We start from the raw sequence: 13,760 nt of genomic DNA, 5'->3' as shown, positions 1-13,760 counted from the left end.
TTGCTTGTCCGTCTGGGATACGTAGCAAATAAGATTTATAAAGGACATAGAGAAAAGTCAGACAAGAGCAGCGCGTTCCATTGCAGGTTCATTTAGTAAGCGCGAAAGCGTTACGGAGATGCTCAGCCAACTTTAGTGACAGATGCCACAAGAGAGGCATTGAGCATCACAGCGTGGTGTACTGTTAAAATTCCGAGAGCATACGTTCTTAGGACTGTCAACCAATCTGTTGCGTCCTCCACGTAAATCTCACGAAAAGACTATGAAGGTAATCTGAGTAAGATTCGGACTCATACGGATGCTTACTAACAATCGCTCTTCCCGTGAATCATTCGAGACTGGAACAGCAGCTGGAAGAAGTGACAGTGGTACACAGTATCGACCTCCGCGGTCCGTAAGGTGGCTTGTGGACTAAAGATGTAGATGTTAATTTTGGCAGACGACAGATTTAGGAAGATCAAGGTAATATACACCGTATTTGTAGATTTGGAGATGGCTTCAGAGTAGTGGAATGGAACGAAATATTTTACGCTTGAGCAGTGTTGTAATATCTACAGGAATGTAACGATAATCCAGTCTCATTATGAGAAACATACGGCGGTGGTCAACTATGATGATATGACACAAGAGGTCGAATTCAGGAAAGAAGTAATGCAGGGTTATTCTCTGTCACCACTTATATTTAAATTGTGTGTTAGAGAAGTAATGAAAGAAATAAAGCGTTATTTAATGGGAGATTGTTTGACCCACACAGGAAATCAGCACGATTCGGCGAGGACATAGCAGTGATTGCTGATAGCGAACAGGAACAGAGTCGGCTGCTTAATGATATGGAACGTGTGCTAGCTGATGGCTACAATATGCATAGAAACAAAAGGAAAACTAAGCCAATGTTGCGCGTTGCAGGTAGGCATGCTGGGAGGGATAAAAGTTTGACTTGGACGAATCACACTTGAAGAGGTGGACCAGTTATGTCACCTTGGAAGTACAAGGGAAGTTCAAAATGTGAGCGACACATTATTACGGTAAACCAAGTAACTGTTGTAATTCTTCATGCTTTCCCGGCGATCTGTTGACATCTTGGATATTCGGGAATCCAGCCGGATGTTCGCTTAGTTCTCGCACGATATTTCAACAGCGTGTCTCGCTGTTGGGGCGCGGACGGCAGTCAGAACATCCGCGACTGGAGGGATCCATTGAAGCCGAGTCTGGCGGGCGCGGACCACAGACGGATCACTCGACTCGGCACGGACCGATTAGGCCTTCCAGGCGTAAATACTGGACTCGATCGACCCAAGGACCAGTCTCAGGTACCATCTGAAGAAGACAGCGAGGCACGCTGTTGAAATATCGTGCGAGAACGACGCGAACATCCGGCTGGATTCTCGAATATCCAAGATGTCAAGTAACTGTTGTTGAGTGATGCACTACACATCAGAGTGACACAGATATATGACACTATTTTTCAACATAGCCACCAAGTCTCTGTAAACAACGGTCGGTTCTACCAATCGTTTAGTTGCTCGACGATAGAGACCCTCTTGCTGGTCACGGAGCCATTCGAGAACCACTGTGTGAACGTCCTCATCGTTGGAAAGTCTTTTTCCTCCATATGTTCTTTCAGGTTTCCTAAAAGACGGAAATCGCGTGGTGCAAGATCTGAACTTCCCGATCAGCTTCAACCACGTCTGTGTGGCCTTGGTCAAATTATCGGCACCCTTTATCTACGGCTGGACGCGACGCTGCATTCGGTACATAGACAGTCAGAATGTCAAATCAATCTGTATGCAATTTAGAAGTTTTGCCCACAAAATCATACTGTCGTGAGTAGTTCAAGTTTGGAGTATATTTGTTACAGCGCCGTTTCAATCGCACACTGTGATGCACCTGGTACCCGTACCATGATAGAACTGCCTCTGCAGGTGACATGGAACATGTAAATTCTTCTGACCAAACACCACTCTTGTTGCACAATGGTCTTAGCGTGGTACGACATGTGTCACTTACCTTCTGAACTCCGTACGTAGAATTTTAAACAAGGAAGATGCAAGACAGACGTAGCAGCAGGGATTTCAAAAGGCTTATGGGCTTTCTGTAAAAAGAAACAGCTTTTAACAATAAACTTTTTTTGCATCACAGCTGTCTATGGGTGTGAAACAGGCACTACGAAAAAAACTAAACAAATAGAAGCTTTTGAGGCGTCGTGTTATAGGAGAGTGTTTAAAATTAGTTGGAGAGGTCGAGTAAGGAATAAAGAGGTTCTGCAACGAAAAACTGCCTTAGAATGGACACATGAATTGAAGAGCTTGAGTGCTTGTGGACAAATTATAATATGAGTTCACTGAAATTTTTGTCGAAAGGGTGTTGCAAGTAAATAATTCCAGGGACAAGCCGAGATACGTGGATAGAAGGCAGATCGTGTGTATTGTGAGATGCTGGAATTATCACGAAATGATGAGAGTAGCTGGCAAGTGTGAGGACTGAATGATTAAATTAAATTAAAGTTAATGTTAGTGATCAAAACAACAAACATATTGTGTACAACAAAGTCATTTGCTCTGAAGAACTAAATTACTTGGAGTACGGTAAGAGGAGCAACTGATAATGTCATTCTTGAAGGAACCATCACGTCATTTGCCTGACATTACTTATCCGACACATACGAAACAACCCAAATAGGAAGCTGTATTTAACTTCAAATTGTTACGAGACATTCTTGCTCTGCGCACAGTATTTTTACGCACAGTTACAGAACAATAGATCAGAGTAATAATGTTAACTTCTGCTGTGTCTTAACCGCCAATGCAATATTTACCTCCCTGAAAAGAAAACGCAGTATCCTTGTTTTAAACCACCATACAGGAACCATGCTTGGCACGGAATAAAGCAGACTGCTTTCGCTGCACGCACCGAAGGTCTGGGCGCGCAGCTTCGAAACGCAGCAGCTGGCGCTACACATGCGTCCGTGTACAAATACTCGTACCCTGCGTATCGCTGATGAATGCTACTTGTTTATGCCAATGACAGTTGTTGCCGCTCCCTTCGCGTGCGGCACCGGAAACAAGCCGCGTCTGCGCACTGCAGCGTACTGTACAACTTATCACGCTCTGAAGTGACATATGAAATGCTTTTATAACATTGGGAAATGCCGCCAGAAAACATTCCTCTGAAAAGAAAACAGCTACAACTGAAGGTGTTCGTACAGCAGTCTTTGTGATTGATACATGGAATTGGCACATCGGTTACAAGGAGTAAAATCATGGACTACTCCATAAGTGAAATTTTTATGATCAAGAGGGTGACAGGATGGTCATGCGTTTAGAAAAAATAATATATTTGGCACAGGTCGGGAGAGAGATCAGCAGTTTACGTTAGCATAGTTTCCAGGCAATGGTTAGCGCAGCAGAAAGTGTAGAGAATGGTAATCTGAAGGTTGTATGATCGCATCCCTACGCGAAAACAATTTTTGTTTTCGACTTTTACGTTACTTACATTGCAACTAAACTGAAATAATGCCCATATATTGTATTTATTAATATTTAACAGATATGAAAAGAAAAGGTAAAGGAAAATTTGGGATTGCGAAGAAATTTAGAGGAAATGATTGTAAGGAATACACAAGATCTTCATGTATAAAATGGTTCAAATGGATCTGAGCACTATGGGACTTAACTTCTGAGGTCATCAGTCCCCTAGAAATTAGAACTACTTAAACCTAACTAACCTAAGGACATCACGTACATCCATGCCCGAGGCAGGATTCGAACCTGCGACCGTAACAGTCCCGCGGTTCCGGACTGGAGCGCCTAAAACCACTCTGCCACCGCGACCGGCCTCTTCGTGTATAAAATTGGATATTTTTATTATTTAACAGTTCATTATTTGCGTATGCTGGGGTAATAGTCATCGTAAAAACAAGGGAATCAGTAATTTTCTAGGCAGCTTGCACACATTACAAACACCGCATTTTTACATTTACATGGTTGTTTTCAAGTTTCTATACAAAAAAAAAAAAAACCAAATTGGTTTACATTCATAAAAGTTAGCCCCTCATTGCAAAGTTTGACAGTGAACCACGTGTAACACATTTCATCACTGACGACACTGTGATGTACAGAGGCATTTATTTCGATGCAGTGTTCTTGTGATTTGATTTCTTTTACTCCGTCGACGAGATAAGACCAGCTTTGAAGCTGTTAGATCAAATTCTTTAGCTGACGATAAAAAGTAGCCATCGCAGGGTTGCACTAACGGTGTGCATTTGGGGAGAATCACTTTAATACCGCATGATGGCAGTCCTTCTTCAGCTTGAAAAATCTCATCGTATAACTCTGGATTTGTTTCCTCCCCATGAGTCGATTACCGGAAGAAATTTGTTCCTCTGCGAACAGCTTTTCGTCGCATCAAGTAGAATATAATGAGCAGGACACTTATAAAATGTAACAGACCTACTAAGGAGACTGCCTTCACTACGCTTGTCCGTCCTCTTTTAGAATACTGCTCCGCGGTATGGGATCCTTATCAGATAGGAGTGACGGAGTACATCGGAAAAGTTCAAAGAAAGGCAGCATGTTTAGTATTACCGCGAAATATGGGAGAGAGTGTCACAGAAATGATACGGGATTTGGGCTGTAAATCATCAAAAGAAAGGTGATTTTCGTTGCGACGGAATCTTCTCACGAAATTCCAATCACCAAATTTCTCCTCCGAATGTGAAAATATTTTGTTGACACCGACCTACATAGGGAGGGAACGATCACCGTGATAAAATAAGGGAAATCAGAGCTCGTACGGAAAGATATAGATGTTCATTCTTTCCACACGCTACACGAGATTGGAATAATAGAGAATTGTGAAGGTGGTTCGATGAACCATCTGCCAGACACTTGAATCTGATTTGCAGCGTATCCATGTAGATGTAGATGTAGATTATCTTGTTTTATTTGCAGTGTAAGTAACGTAAAAATTGAAAATGAGAAAAAAAGCAGCGTACGGCACGATCCCCCGATCCTCGGGTCACCATTCTGTAATCATTCCGCTGCGCAAACTGCTGCCCGGAAACTACGCTAACACAAGTGGCTCATGCCCCACCCGACCAGCACAAAATCCCGGTCCTTTAGCTAGTAAATTCCATAGCAGTTTGATTGTGCAAGCTCTTTGACTGGAAACCTGACACGAATAGAAACGATTTAAATACGAAGGCTGCAGGCTGAAATCTGTGAATGTTGTTTGCCGGTGCTTTTCATAGTTTAAACCAAATTTCATAGCGAAACCTCCTATCATCTTAAAACGCTGTACAGGCCCACGTCCGAACCGGGGTCCCTGTCCTTCACGCAGCTACAACAGAGCATAGGCAGTGGCTGATAGTAACTTTGACTCGGTGGTGGTGGTGGTATGCATCTAGGGCCCTCAATGGCGTACTGCTTTGATTCAGTGGGGAGAGAATTACCATTGAAAGGCCACTCTTATTCGACAGTGCGAAATTTGAATAGACATCTTTCCGATGCAGAAACACGACAACCAACTTTCGTTTATGTCGCACAACTCCTCTTTGGTGTTGCGGCTTTTTTTTTCGGGCAGCGCATATTCAGTCATTTTCTGGTGTAACACCGTTAAGTCTGCAACAATATCATCACTGACATGTAATTTCCTACGGTATCATACGTATTAAATAGTAATATACATATACAACACGAGGAATTTGCTATGTGATGGTCCAACAGAGAAGCACAAATCATTCGTTTTGCTGGATAACTAAAACTGTTCAGTGGCGGCTTATATGTACTGATAACTACTTCGTTCGCTACTTTGCGTTAGTGAAGTGACTTACTCTACAACCAGTACTGTCAGCCATACGGTGTTAGTGATTGCACAGAGCTGCGTCGCGGGTTCCTCGCGTGGGGTAAATTTACATGTTCTTTGATCTTACGTGGTGTCAGTTCAGCGTACTGTTGGTTTCAAAACATGAACACAGGAGTTAAAACGGTTTTTATCTAGACTGGGTTGCAGTTTTAGAATTTAGAAAAGTGTGTAATTTCACTTTATCTGTGACCTCTCATAAAAATATGGCAAAAGATCTCCTTTGCTCTATAACAGAAGTGTGCAACACAGCCTCAGATAATTTACCGCCCTCGGAATATTTGACTGCACACGAGAGCTAAAGCAGTTGCAATTAAAGGCAGAGACTTGTGCTAACAGTGTCACATGTCGATGAAAAGTCAAAATCTCTGTGACGTAATTGAAAGGAGAAAGGTCCACTATAAAATGAGTGATGTATCATTGAATCAAAACTACGGCAGTCCCAAGTCCGCTCATTGATATTCTAGAAGCAACGCGGATACTTTTTGCGTTAATATTTGCACGTACGTGTCATTGCATGATTAACCTCGGTCGTCCCATATAAGAAAAGTTAAAAAGGCAAATGAGCTTAGAGGGCCAGTATAAAACGCAAAGCTTAGCAACTGATCGCACTAATAACGTGCTTTGTCGGGTAGATATTTTAATTACCAGAATCGAATCAGAACATCAGACCTAAAATCAGTCTCTCTCTCTCTCTCTCTCTCTCTCTCACACACACACACACACACTATTTGGGTGCTATATCGGGATGTAAACCACGAAACCCTCTATATGGCTTTCATAAATCATTATCTATACACATCATAAACTAAAGTCCTCCGCTGCGGCGGCTGGTCCCGGCGGAGGTTCGAGTCCTCCCTCGGGCATGGGTGTGTGTGTTTGTCCTTAGGATAATTTAGGTTAAGTAGTGTGTAAGCTTAGGGATTGGTGACCTTGGCAGCAAAGTCCCGTAAGATTTCACACACATTTGAACATTTTCCTCCGCTGCGTCTGTCTGTAGGTGAACAGTTATCTCGGGAACTTCTTTAAGGATTTTGATACGGTTATCATTAATAGACAGACTGATTCACGAGGAAGATTTGTGTATATAATTTATTACCGCTATGCCAGGCATGTCCTCCGATCGTAGATACGAAGTACTACCCTCCGAAGTCGTGGCAGATTGTTAGCGTTTACTTCTATAGTGTGGATTCTTATATGATTCCTGCAAAGACCATGCATACATAGGTGATTCATCATGTGATGAGCAATGAATACTAACTGGACTGCCTTTGTTGTAAACTTTTTTTATTCACTAACAGGGTATAAATTCTTGCATTTAGTAACGTATTTCTATGTCACCAAGTAATCTAGTTTATTCTTCACATGCCACTAAATAGCCAGAAAAAGAGTTCCAATACTGTCTTTGAAGGCTCTTCGAAACTCTGTAAAATGTCGCAGCAAAGATATCATTCTCCAAAGGTTGTGCATCAGGTTCTCATGTATCTGAAGAACCTAATTACAAGCTAATACTTCCCTCTCGTACTCAGGTGGAAAGAAGGACAGCCTTACCACAGTTCCGACCAGTTTAATTACTACTGCACACGAGTACTCACAACAAAAGCGGTGCTGGAATACATATGCTAAGGTGAGAGCACATGCACTCTGTAATAAAGACGTAATGTTTTCCCGTCCTCCACAGTAAATGAACCATCCAGGTTCTGGAGCCAAACATTCATTGCTTGGGTGCAGCCGCTATGCCCTGAACAAAATTGTCGAAGTCGACCACATGTAAGAATTAAGCACCCGTAGAAACGAAAAGCAATGTTGCCACAGCTAGCGAAAAAAGAGAAATTTTTGAATTGTGGACACTGTAATATACACTGAAGAGCCAAAGGAATTTGTACACCAGCCTAATACCGTGTAGGTGCCCGCGAGCACACCCATGTGCTGCAACACAGCGTGGCATGGACTCGACTAATGTCTGGGAGGGAAATGACACCATGAATCCTGCAGGGCTGTCCACAAATCCGTAAGAGTACGAATGGGTGGAGATCTCTTGTGAATAGCACGTTGCAAGGCACTCGAGATATGCTCAATAATGTTCATGTCTCGGGAGGTTGGTGACCAGAGGAACTTTTTAAACTCAGAAGAGTTTTTCCTGTGTCACGCTGTAGCTATCCTGGACGTATGGAGTGTCGCATTGTTCTGCTGGAATTTCCCAAGCTTGTCGGACTGCACAAGGGACATGAATGGATGCAGGTGATCAAACAGGATGCTTACGTACATGTCACCTGTCAGAGTCGTATCTAGACATATCAGGGGTCCGATATCACTCCAACTGCACACACCCTACAGCATTGTAGAGCCTCCACCAGCTTGAACAGTCCCCTGCTGACATGCAGAGTCCGTGGAATCATGAGGTTGTCGCCATACCCGTACACGTCCATCCGCTCGAAACAATCTGAAACGAGACTCGTCCGACCAGGCAGCATGTTTCCAGTCATCAACAATCCAGTGTCGGTGTTGACGGGCCCAGGCGAGGCGTAAACCCTTGTGTCGTGCAGTCATCAAGGGTACACGAGTGGATCATCGGCTCCGAAAGTCCATATCGATGATGTTCCGTTGAATGGTTCTCTCGCTGACACTTGTTGATAGCCGAGCATTGAACTCTGCAGCATTTGTGGAACGTCTGCACTTCTGTCATGTTGAACGATTCTCTTCAGTCGTCGTTGGTCCCGTTCTTGCAGTATCTTTTTCCAACCGCAGCGATGTCGGAGACTTGATGTTTTACCGGATTCCTGATATTCACGGTACATTCGTGAATTGGTCGTACGGGAAATCCCCACTTCATCACTACCTCGGAGATGCTGTGTCCTATCGCTCGTGCGCCGACTACAACACCACGTTCAAATTCACTTAAATCTTGATAACCTGCCAGGGTAGCAGCAGTAACCGATCTAGCAACTACGCCACACACTTGACGTCTTATACAGGCGTTGCCTACGGCAGCGCCGTATTCTCCCTGTTTACATACCTCTGTATTTGAAAACGCATGCCTATACCAGTTTCGAAACTTCCTGGCAGATGAAAACTGGAAGTTTCGTATCAGCGCACACTCCGCTACAAAGTGAAAATCTCATTCTGGAAACTATACCAGTTTCTTTGGCGCTTCAGTGTGCGTTTTCCTACAAACTAGATTAAATAACCTCTAGGATCTGTCCTAGTATTTGTGTATTTGTACTTTAGGCTCTTTTAGTCACAGATCTCAGCTTATCCATTGTTTACACCCTGATATCCGGAAAGAGCTAACCATTTTATGCTCTGTTGTAGATTTGCCGATCATAGCTTGAAGATGACATTTCTTCTTAGTCTCTGCAGCAGTCACATTTGCTGTCATGTAAGCTGCACCCAGTGAAAATTGTGCCCAAGGAAGTTCGAGAGAAGGTGCATTAAGTCCTAAGTCCAAATTTCGCAACTTGGTTGGCAGGTAGAAGATCCGATGGTTCTTGCGTGATGTTTTAATTTGTGATAACTACTGATGAAGAGGAACGAAGATGCTCGAACAACTACTGCAATATCAAAATTTTTACAAATAGAAATGATCGCAATTTATTTTATCAAATCCCTGACACAATCACAAAAGCTTTACTTGTGACCAGATTTTCAGAAATTTCAGTCGAAATCCTAAAAACCAAGTTACAAAACGGAGCTGAAATATCACAATTCTTCGACTTGACGAAGGCTACTAAACATAAATTAAAATATGGTCCATATTCGTGGATCAGCTCATGGTACATGTAAAGCACGTAAGATACTTTGTCATTCTAACCAATAGGCCATGAGTATGAACATATATAGGGGACATAAGCTGTACATAGCTTCTGCTCCAACTCCTAGAACCATATGCGCGCATTCTCTGTATGTGTCTTCAAAACATGAAAACAGTCTCGTTCATAATCGTGAATATTACCAAGTATAAGATATATGATCATTATAAAATTTTATATGAGGTAAGAAATACTTCAGAAGGATGTAACTTGGGTAATAACAAATAATACATTTTAACGTGATGATGTACAACATGATCTTTCATATATGGACAGCGTTTACATCATAAAAGAAGGAAGATAAGGATTTCATCTTTAAACCACTAGGATCAGTGCTATTTGCAAATGTAAGAGTGCTGGTCGTAGAATGTTATGTCGACTACTTGAGGCGCTCTTCTCCCCGTAGCAGGAAGTTTAAGTAGCTGGTGAGTTGCAGGGAGGCACAGCACCTCACTATGAGCACCAGCCGACTCTATCAGAAATAAATCGCACCACTTCGCTGGGCTGAGCAGATCATCATAAACGTTAAAACGGGTGTTAGTAGCAAATTCATTTTGGTCATTAGGCAGTCTTTCAGGCTGCTTTCTTTTTGCAGCGTAGATCTCCAGTTCTAACCGTTCTTTGGTGTGATCCATGATAAGTTTCTTCTTATCAAATCACAATATAATGCAACTTTGTTTCTCAACATTGATGCTCGTTTGAACTAAGAACCTTACGATATTTGGTCATAAACATTCCTCGGCAATACGTCGATTTCTTTTTTGATCAGCGCAGAATCACAGTCCTGTTTACTTTTCTTCTCTTTAGGATATATGAGTACTTTTAATCAAACCCATGTGGCTGACAGTGGATGGTCTTTGACACTTCCATATCGTACCTATAATCACACAAACACAAAAGACGGAGGAACTGACCACTACGAAAATTAGAGTCGAACAAAGGGTAGTTGTTCAAGCGGTCATCCACTGGGATGAATTGGGAGCGTCGAAGGGCAGATAGATGGTGACAACCCCTCCCGCCGGAGGTTCGAGTTCTCCCTCGGGGATGGGTGTGTGTGTTGTTCTTAGCATAAGTTACTTTAAGAAGATGTGTAAGTCTAGGGACCGATGACATCAGTAGTTTGGTCCCTTAGCAATTCGCACACACACATTTTTAGATGGTGACACATAGATAGCATTCCTGTGGACGAAGACTATCGGGATGCAAGTAGGACGTGACTTAGTGAGCAGGTAGTTTCTAGGAGTACTAATTGCAAAGTTCACATATTTTTACATGCTTGCAGTTTTCATTGTGCGTCACATTTATAGGAGTTATCAAAAAGAACCGTAAACATGTTAACTTACGATTACTGTTAGGTTCCTCAAATTCATATCACCTGCAGGTCTCGTTAAGAAAAGTACAAACAAGGCATGTTATTAATGCTTTATTGCCGACAGATTCGCCTCTGGTCCTGATTTTCTTGACTACGACGTAATCCGCTGCTACAGAGCGAATCCGCTCTCACATGCAGCGATTCGATGCGCGGCTGTGCGCGTTCATTCTAGCAGCTACTATAAAGTGGACCATTCGAATACTAATATTGAAGAGATATCTCAGAGAGCACGTGGAAGCTCGAGGACATCTCCAGCATTTTTATATATCAGCGTCATGTGGACTCAGACAAGGACGACCAGTGTGTGGGGGAGTAGAAAAGTTACAATCGCATCTTCTGTACCGATTCCTGATTCGAATAGATCTGCTGTGAGAAAAAAGTCTCCGAAATCAACCAAATTGTGGGAGAATCGCCCGAAATGAGGAAAAACATGTGGGTCCGATTTAATTCTTCCGATCATAAGTTGGAGTAACAGAAGAGTACAGAACGAGCACTGTTTGCGTAGACCAAGTGTGGCACCACAATGGTTCAAATGACTCTGAGCACTATGGGACTTAACTTCTAAGGTCATCAGTTCCCTAGAACTTAGAACTACTTAAACCTAACTAACCTAAGGACATCACACACATCCATGCCCGAGACAGGATTCGAACCTGCGACCGTAGCGGTCACGCGGTTCCAGACTGTAGCGCCTAGAACCGCTCAGCCACCCCGCCCGTCGGCACCACAATGTGCAGTGGTTGTTTGGCACCACAATGTGCAGTGGTTGTTCTAACGGTTAGCCCTAAACATGCCTAAGCACTTTCGAGAACGCCAATAAAAATTAATTATCTCATCGAGTTGGTAGTAAAACTATTCTGGGAAAAGGCAGGCCGATTTTTCTGAGAATTCCTTAAGTTTCTCTCGGTGAATGCTGCAAAGGCTCCTAAAAAAATAAAAATTAAAAAAAAGGCCATGGCTAATAACTTCTAACTGGCAGGTCATAGTAACTTTCTGTCTCCCACCGAAAAATATATGTCTTCTTCGAGACTATCACTAATTTAACCTTTTTTATGCTTTCTGACTCGCATATTTTTGTGTTTCGACTAAGTTATTTCACTTTCTTCTTTCCTTCTTTGCCCTTTCACATTTCTCTACGGGGTCGGCATTGTTACAGAACGGTTTTGACAGTGTTAGTAGCACTTGGTGACGGGATGCCCTTCTTGACAACGCCACTCCCTTCGGAAAGCAGTTTGTGTACCCCATCTGTCTACGTCTGGTGTAATCTCGCATTCGCGTGTGATAACGTTTTCTAAGTGTTTGCGTAGTGTGTATCCGGGGCGGTAGTCGCTAATCCATGAGGCGGATTCGATCCGGGGCTGGCTTGCCTCCCCGAGTCCTGTAAGTTAGCTAAAGTGCTCTCAGCTATCTGGGCAGGTCATGCCATTTCATTGCATACTGTAATAAATGAAAATTATACTTTCGATACGTAAGTAGATGCGGAATTATTAGGGAAGGACGAGCTTAAAAATGGTTCAAATGGCTCTGAGCATTATGGGACTTAACATCTGAGGTCATCAGTCCCCTAGAACTTAGAACTGCTTAAACGTAACTAACCTAAGGACATCACACACATCCATGCCCGAGGCAGGAGTCGAACCTGCGACCGTAGCGATCGCGCGGTTCCAGACTGAAGCGCCTAGAACCGCTTGTCCACACCGGCCGGGGAAGGACGAGCTGCAATGTTGTTTGGAAACTTAGGTATGATACGAATATAACATCTAATTAAAGTCCATAAGTCATTCCTTACCACACAACAAATTTCGTGCCTTTCTAAACTTTCATCACTGATTCGTTAGGCTGTTAAGAGCTGCCGGGTTTTCTTACAGACGTAAGATAATGAAAGTTTTAATTATCACCTCGAAAAAATAAAGTTTCGTAATTAACTTTTGTGTTTCTCCGGGTACATCTCATCGACGGTGGTACACATTGAGATCTCCACGCCATCGTATCGTAGAATGCCAATAGAGGAGACATAAAAATGTGTCGCAGCCCACTGATAAAGTGGAGTATCGTGCGGTAATTCGTTTTAAACAGCTGAGGAAATCTCGCGTTTGTGCTGGGCCGCTCCAGTAGGTTAAAGAAGTCATCTGAGTTGACCTCACACAGCTGCAAGATTTCCGCTGCGGACAAAAAGAAAATACCTTACGTATCTGCTGAAGGCCGATAGCATGTATTGCACAAACACTGCCTGACAGGTAAAGTAAAGCACCCAGAATGGAAGGAGCAAATGAAATGGAACTTCACGGGTTGAGAAGGTGATTCCAACATCGTGTGAAATTTATAAAGAACTTTGGCGTATGAGCCAACTTAACATAATTACTTTGCATCCTCTCTGGCCTGGATGTGTGCACTGATTCGATCTGGAAGAGTACGAGGTGTGGCTAGAAAAAACCGGACTAGTACTGGTGAAACAATAAAACGAATGCAATAAGGCTGAAAGTCGCGTGGCCTGTCACGTGACTCTCGCTCCGCCTACTGCTCGAGTTTCATCTGCCTCCTGCACTCAGTCTGCCCGTGGCGTCTGTTTTAAGTAGTTGACGTTTTGTCTGTGCGTCGGAAAATGCTGAGTGTACAGAAAGAACAGCGTGTTAACATCAAATTTTGTTTCAAACTAGGAAAATCTGCAAGTGAAACGTTTTTAATGCTACAACAAGTGTACGGCGATGATTGTTTATCGC

The 13,760-nt window shown here is 43.0% G+C and overlaps 1 protein-coding gene across 1 annotated transcript in view; it reads left to right on the top strand.

The window, feature by feature from the left end:
* Positions 1 to 13,760, top strand: part of LOC126248771 (uncharacterized) — a 573,063-nt gene that overhangs the window by 195,993 nt on the left and 363,310 nt on the right. The window lies entirely within an intron of this gene.

This window comes from Schistocerca nitens, chromosome 3 (genome assembly GCF_023898315.1).
Source record: "Schistocerca nitens isolate TAMUIC-IGC-003100 chromosome 3, iqSchNite1.1, whole genome shotgun sequence".
Taxonomy (NCBI): Eukaryota; Metazoa; Arthropoda; class Insecta; order Orthoptera; family Acrididae; genus Schistocerca; species Schistocerca nitens.
Note: the sequence above shows the minus strand (reverse complement) of the source record. Positions and strands in the feature narration are given on the sequence as shown.